Source organism: Cebus imitator, unplaced genomic scaffold (genome assembly GCF_001604975.1).
Source record: "Cebus imitator isolate Cc_AM_T3 unplaced genomic scaffold, Cebus_imitator-1.0 Scaffold731, whole genome shotgun sequence".
Classification (NCBI taxonomy): Eukaryota; Metazoa; Chordata; class Mammalia; order Primates; family Cebidae; genus Cebus; species Cebus imitator.
In genome coordinates this window covers 253,721-261,119 of record NW_016108046.1, presented here as the reverse complement: position 1 = coordinate 261,119, position 7,399 = coordinate 253,721, and the positions used below count along the sequence as shown (strand labels likewise).

Here is a 7,399-nt window from a genome sequence, read left to right as displayed (position 1 = left end):
GTGCTCGGAGTGGCATGGGAGTCAGAGTGCCCGGGGAGGTCCCTGGAACACAGTGGCATATTAGACGCCTAGGAAAGGGCTTCTCTTTTCCACTCACGAAATTCAATGTGTGAGCTCGAAGCCATTTCCCAGCGTGTCCGCCTCAACTCCCTCATTCAACACGTGAGGGAACTCCTCCAGGGAAAAGCAGTGATGCGCCCATGGCCGCTGGCGGCTCAGTGCCCGAGGACGCTCCACAGCCCCGGGGCCCGAAGTCCTCTGCTCGGCTCCCACGCAGGCTCAGCGGCCCCGCCCGGGGACCGGCTCCCGGGCGGGGTAGCGCTGCAGTCAGAGACCCGGCAGGGACGCCTGCAGGCCGGAGCGGTTTCCTGCCTCGGGCACTCTGCTGCCTCCACAAATGGTTTTTGGAGGCACGTGCACATATACTTTAAACACGTCGATGCTGAATCGGTACCCAGCTGCCAGGGTCAAGCTTCCCGGGAGGGGCCGCGGGCGCGCGGGGCGGGGCCGCAAGAGCACTGGGCGGGACCGCAGGCGCACGGCGGCCTCATTTCCTCACCCGCGCCGGAAGTGGCCGCTCAGGCGCGGCGGCGCGCCCGGGTGTGGGCGGCTGAGGAGGCGGTGGCGTCCCCAGGGCGCAGGGCGCAGGGCGCCCACCCGGTGTGTCGGCGGCGCAGGAGGCGGTGGACCGCGGAGCGGGCGAGCAGGGTGAGTACCTGGCCCGGCCTCGCCCGCCCGTCCGCGACTCCTGTCGGCTTGGGCCCAGGCAGTGCGGGCGCCGGGGCGCGGGCCAGGGCTGCGGACTCCTGTCGGGTCGGGTGGGGTCGCCTCGCCGACTGGCTCTGCTGAGGTCCCTGTCCCTTAGGGATGAGCCCCCCGGAGTCAGCTCCGGTTTTTAGGGAAAGCCCGGTGTTTTTGAGTGTGGTGCTGCCGGAGACCGTTAGTTTGCATGTCAGTGTTGGCCTTTTATTTTTTTTGAACCAACTCACCACCGTCTCTGCTCCTCCAGTGGATAAACTTTTTAGTCAGCGGTGACCTAGTCATCGCGTTAAAATAGTTCTGCCCGCAGCCCTTCTTTATCTGCAGGCGGCACAGCGAACGCCAGTAAAGATGAGCGGTGGCGAAGGGCTCCGTGGGGCGGAGGAGACGCGGAGCCTCTGGCATTGTCAGAATGCACCTTAAAAATGATTCTTATCTCTGAGCAATGCAGGAAGCACGACAATGATACTTTTATTTGTGATAATGGTATTGGCGGTATGACAGTTTGGTTATACATCTGAAGCTTTTCTTCCTGAGCTCTTGCCTTGTTAAACTTGGAGGCATTTTCTAGCGTGCTTTTGAAATAGATGTAGGATGTCGTGACGTTTCACCGTCATTCAAGGCTCGCAGGAACAGGGCCCTTCATGTCTCTTGGAATTTTAATGTTGGGTTTTGAATGTTGTATTAAAATAGTAGTTTCGATCTTGGAAGTGAGAAGCCAAGTATTTTATGCCTGAGAGTGTTAGCGTTCATTTTGTAATGGTATTCCAGTACCATTTGTTTAAAGTTGTCATGTGACTAAAAGAATGAAAAAAGATGTTGGATCTCCAATATTTGTGGCTCAGAAAAGTTTGGCCTAAATAAGCACAGTTCCAACCAGTTTAGAAGCTGCATTTTTCTCTTTGTTTTTGTTGAGGCAAAAAATACATATGAAATCAATAAGAGCACAAATCTTAATTGTACAGCTCAATGAGTTTTTACGTACTACCAGATTGATCAAATTATTACTGTAGAACAGTTCCATCATCCTGTTGCCCTGTGCTTCTTCCAAGTCAGTTGTATCTCTGTTTTCCCATCTGTATTCTGACTTCTCTCATCAGCTTTTAGTTTTCTCTATTTTGAGCTTCATGTTGATGGAATTGCATAGTATTCTCAGCATATTGCTTGTGGGACACACCCATGCTATTTTATGGTATTATATTATTGCTGTGTAATATTCCATTGAATAATATGTGACTACTCTTCAGCTGATGGACATTTATATTCTTAATTTTTGTATATGATGTATTTCGGATATTAAGAATACTGTGGGCCCGGCATGGTGTCTCGGGCCTGGCGTGGTGTCTCGGGCCTGTAATCCCCACACTTGAGGAGGCCGAGGCGGGTGGATCACTTGGTCAGGAATTCGAGACCAGCTTGGTAAACATGGTGAAACCCCATCTCTACTAAAAATACAGAAATTAGCCAGGCATGGTGTCATCCCAGCTACTTGGAAGACTGAGACAGAAGAATTGCTTGAACCTGAGAGGCAGAGGTTACAGTGAGCCAGGATTGTGCCACTGCACTCCATCCTGGGCAACAAAGCCAGACTCAGTCCCAAAATAATACTGTGGACATTCTTGTAAATTAAATGTCTTGGTGAGCATCTGTATGCATTTCTGTCAGCTGTTGAATGACTGAGTCATGACATAGGCAGAAAGTTACATTTTAACTGGAGTCTTTTTTTTTTTTTTAATGTAATAGAATTTGTTATTTTAACTAATGTGACATTCAAGGTTGGTTTAAAAAAAGCATAACTATTATGAATTTAAGACTTAAGTGATTCATTTCTTACCATATTATTATTTATCCCTTGGATTGCACATTTATGACCATCTTCTGTCGGACCGTCATTGCTTGTTTAACTGTTAGACAAGTCTGTTAGAGCTAGTGAGGATATGACTGAAGTTTGGCATAACACTTACGTAAGAATTGTGCTACTCAAGTTAGTGGTTTTTGGGGGGAAATGAAATACCAAGAGGATATGACTAAAAGTGGATTGAAGAATCATGGACTGCAAGTCAAAGAACTTAACATTGTTGTTGTCGTGCTACAAAAGTACTAGGTATAAGTGTAAAATTGAGTGATACGGCAAGTTACAAATTTAAATTTACAGCAGGAGTACAGTGATTTCCATATGGACGGAGATACTAGCACATTTATAATGTGAACACACAACGAAAATCACTAAACATTTGTGAGAAATCAGTAGCATCTAAGAGAAGCCTCAGACCAAACAAATACAATAACTAGGCACTGAAGCAGTGGAGCTAATGTAAGATAGAAGAAAACTTTAAAATAAGTGTTAGTAATTCAAATTTGTTAAGGTATTATGCCTACTGAACACTTACTGGCTGCCATGGAAAAAAAAAAAAAAAAAAAGGAAAGGGCTGGGTGTGGTGGCTCATGCCTATAATCCCAACACTTTGGAAGGCCGAGGCAGGATGGTCGCTGGAGCCCAGGAGTTTGAGATCAGCCTAGGCAACATAATGAGACTCTGTCTCTACAAATAATTTTTAAAATTAGCAGTATGGTAGTGCACATCTGTAGTACCAGCTGTGCAGTCAGTGGAGGCTGCCACTGCACTTCAGCCTGGCTGACAGTGAAACTGTCTCAAAAAAGAAAAAGTAGGAAAGACTAGCCGTGACATGCAAAGTAGATCTACAAGAGCCAATATACATCTAATAGGAGTTCCAGGAGGCATTAGAAATTGGAAAAGAAGAAATAACCACAGAGATAACAGAGATCCTGAAGGTCGGAGTGTCCAGGCAGAATCCTGGGCAGCCTGAGCCAGACAGAAGTAACTGTCAGTTAGGGGACAAAGGACTGGCAAATACAGATCAACCCTTCCCGCTCTGGTCTCTGTTTCTTCATCTGTACAGTGAGGATGATCAAGAAGTATGCCTCTTCTGAGAGCTTATAGAAAGATGTATTAGGTTTGCTGACTGTTACCTACTCTTCTTCCCTAATGGTTCACGGCAGGGATTGGGGTTGTGTGCCCGTATATGATGTTTAACCTTTCTATCACATGTATTTATTTTGTGAAATTTTTGAAGTGTAAAAATTTTTTGGAAGTGTAAAGCAGGGGTTGCCAAATATGGCTGGCTACTTATTTCAGCATAGCCTATGATCTAAAAGAAGAAAATAATGCTTAGTGACCCATGAAAATTATATGAAGTTCAAATTTCAGTGTCCCTTGGAGCACAACTATGCTCATTCACTTACATATCGTCTATGACTGCTTTTGTGCCACACAGGCAGAGTCAACTGGTTGTGACATTTACTGTCTGACCTAAAATATTTGCCGATTCCTGGTTTAGAAGCCAGAAATGGACTTATACACATACAGGAAATTTGCTGATGATAAAAGTGGCATTTCAAATTAGTGACAAGAGCATAGATTGCATGAGAAATGGCAAGAATTAGCTATCTATATGAGGGGGAAAATTATTTTTAGTAGGATTACTTCAGGTAGCTAAAATCAAGAAGTAGGAAAAGATTTATAAATTTTAGTCTATTGCCACCACCACCACCAACAACAAAACTTTGCTTAATGGGAAGTAATACCTAATACTTACTGAACACTTACACTTGTCAGGTTTTACTTGAATAATTGTTACAATTATACTCTAAGGTAGGTTCTGTAATTATTCCCATTTAACAGAGAAAGAAACTGAAGTTTACATAAATTATGAAATTTGTCTGTAGTGAAGAGTTAGGAAACCATGGTGCAGATCTTTGAATTCAGGCCATCTGGCTCCCAAGCCTATTGTAGACAAGACAAACTGTGAAAAAAATACTTGCAACATGGTAACACCATTTTGTGGGTATTATCTACATCAGTACCTAAAGATGTACCTAATTTCTTTAAAATATTCTGTTATATAAATATCTGCAGTTAATTTAACCTTTCCCCTATTACGTTGTTTATGTTTTTATTTTGCTGTTACGCATAACACTGATGAACATCCTATGTGACTTTATATAGTAGTATGGATACTTCTGTAGTATAGAATCAGGGAAGTATAATTGTGAATTGCTGGATTAAATGGCCTGTGCATTTAAATCAAGTTTGCCCTCCAAAAATTTTGTGTGTGTGTGTGTGTGTGTGTGTGTGTGTGTGTGTGTGTGTGTTGATTAAAGGAATCATAGTATCTTGGAAGGAACATTGGCTGTTCAGGCAAAACTGCCTCATTTTTTTTTAGAGGAAGCCCTAAGAGGTGAAGTGTTATGCCCAAGATTACATAGCTATTAAGTAGCTGTTACACTTGACTCTTTAAGTTGTTTTACTGTGCCACAGTTTGGTGCATTTTTCTCCTTTGTCTTGCTGAAATCCAGGTACCATGAGTATAGTTTTCTCCAAAAACACCCTGTCAAAAGGATCCATTTGATATTACTTGTCCTTGGTACTTAGCACAGTGCTTGACACACAGTAAGTAATCAAGTATTTGTTGATTAAGTGCTGCTTTCAGATGATCAGTACTTACAGACCACTTATTCAATAATATGTTGACAAACCATGTATCACTGTAATACTCATCAAGTTATCAATAATTCATCAAGAAATAAAATGTTCTAATCTCCTCCTTCTTGGATACTTACACTTCATAATGGTTTAGTTTCTGACTGGTTATGTTTTCCAAATAATTGTGTGGCTTTGTTTTTGCTGTGTAAAAAGTGAACTCAAAATTATAAATTTAGTTTTTGAAAACTTTAATGAGAAATTGTTCTGTGCAGAAAATTTAGGAAGATTATACAGAATATGTTTTATAATAGACTCAAATGGATTGTATCCTTCAGAGAGCAGATTAGTCTTATGGGAGGTTAGTTTGACACACTGCAATGTACATGTCCTGGAAATTATGCATAAAATTTGTGTTCGTAGTACCAAAGGTTGTGTAGAATTAAGATTAAATAGAAACTGCTTAAGGGTCATATTATTATGTGAGGGACCAGTGCTGTAGAATTAACTATCTTTAACACTTCTGTAGTCTCCAAGTTACAAGGCAAAAAGAAAAGATATGATAACACCTTTAGAATAATATATAGTACTCTACTTTTGGGGAGATAAGGGGCTTAGTTTTCTTTTTAAATGCAAACTTGTAATCAACACATCTTTATACTTCAGTAAACAAACTGGAGGATTTTTTTGTTTGTTTGTTTTACAAATGCCTTTTTGGCACTACTACTAAATCTGACTTGGCTTTATTTTTTAAACAGCTTCCTTGAGGTATAATTGACATAAAATAAACTACCCATATTTAAAGGTACAATTTGACACTTTAAGTTTTAACATATGTAGACACCTGTAAAATTATCACTACAACCAAAGTAATGAGCAAACGCATTACTCACAAAAGTTTTTTCATCCCTTTTTATAATTCCTTCCTGGTACCACCTACCACAGGCAGTCATTGACTGATTTACTTTCTGTAACTACAAATTACCTTCCATTTTCTAAAATTTTGTATAAATGAAGTTATATAGTAAGTACTTCTGTTGCCTGGCTTCTATTACTCAGAGTAATTATTAATATTTGTCCATGACGAAGCATGTGTCAGAGTTTATTCCTTTTTTATTGCTAAGCAGTGTTCCACTGTATGTCTGTTTTACAGTTTGTTCATTTATTTGTTGGTGGACACTAGCTTGTTTCTAGTTTTGGGTTCTACACATAGAAGTTGCTGTGAACATTTGTATACAAGTTTTTGTATTGTTAAAATATAAACTGAGGCAGAATAAAATTTTAGAGTTTTATCTGAGCAAACAGCAATTCATGAATCAGGCAGCAACAAATCAAAAGCAGTTTGGGACTCCACCAAAGGAATGGGAGTGGAAGATTTCTATAGGGTGAACAAGGGAGCAAGGCAAAGACAATATTTGATTAATTACATTTATATAGTTGCCTTATTTAGTCCATCCTGTTGGAATGTCCCTAGGTATATAAGTTAGCTGATGGCTTCTAGTTGACTTAGACCAAGTTTGTTTGCTTCTTTTTTGTTTTTTAAGAGACAGGGCTAGAATCACCCAGATCTAGAGTGCCTTGATATGATCGTAGCTCACTGCAGCTTTGAATTCCTGGGCTTAAGTGATCCTCGCACCTCAGCATCTTGAGTAACCAGGACAACAGGGACTACAGACATGCACCACCATGCCTGGCTAATTTTTTAATTTCTTATAGATACAAGATCTTTCTAGCTATATTGCCCGGCTGATCTCAAATTCTGGCCTTAAGTGATCCTCCTGCTTGAGCCTCCCAAAGCACTTGCAGGGATGAGCCACCATGCCCCGCCTAACTTTTCTTTAATATAGGTACAGACAAAAAAATAACCAGAGTTTAACTTACATTTACAAACAGCCCAAGGTAAGTTGCTTCTATTGCTTATATTTGCAAATCAAACAAGGTGAAGGTTGTTTTAATGGCTTAACTGGCTTTGTCTGTTCACGGGATTTACAGACCTGGTCTCCATCTTATTTTAATAGTATGAATATGTGCTTTCATTTCTTTTGGGTGAATATCTAGGAATGGAATGGCTGGATCATATGAGTAGGCTTATTAAGAAACTTGGCCTGGGCTACATAGCAAGACCCTCTCTCTAAAAAA

General features: G+C 41.3%; 1 protein-coding gene across 5 annotated transcripts in view; it reads left to right on the top strand.

The window, feature by feature from the left end:
- The first annotated feature begins 570 nt into the window (after positions 1 to 570).
- CSGALNACT2 (chondroitin sulfate N-acetylgalactosaminyltransferase 2) overlaps positions 571 to 7,399 on the top strand; it is a 44,492-nt gene continuing 37,663 nt past the window's right edge. For 4 of the 5 annotated variants that reach the window (XR_001821945.2, XM_017519234.2, XM_017519233.2 and 1 more), the window contains exon 1: positions 571 to 708. The gene's annotated coding sequence lies outside the window, so the exon portion shown is untranslated. The remainder of the gene's footprint in view (positions 709 to 7,399) is intronic. The other variant, XM_037735138.1, reaches the window with a different exon arrangement.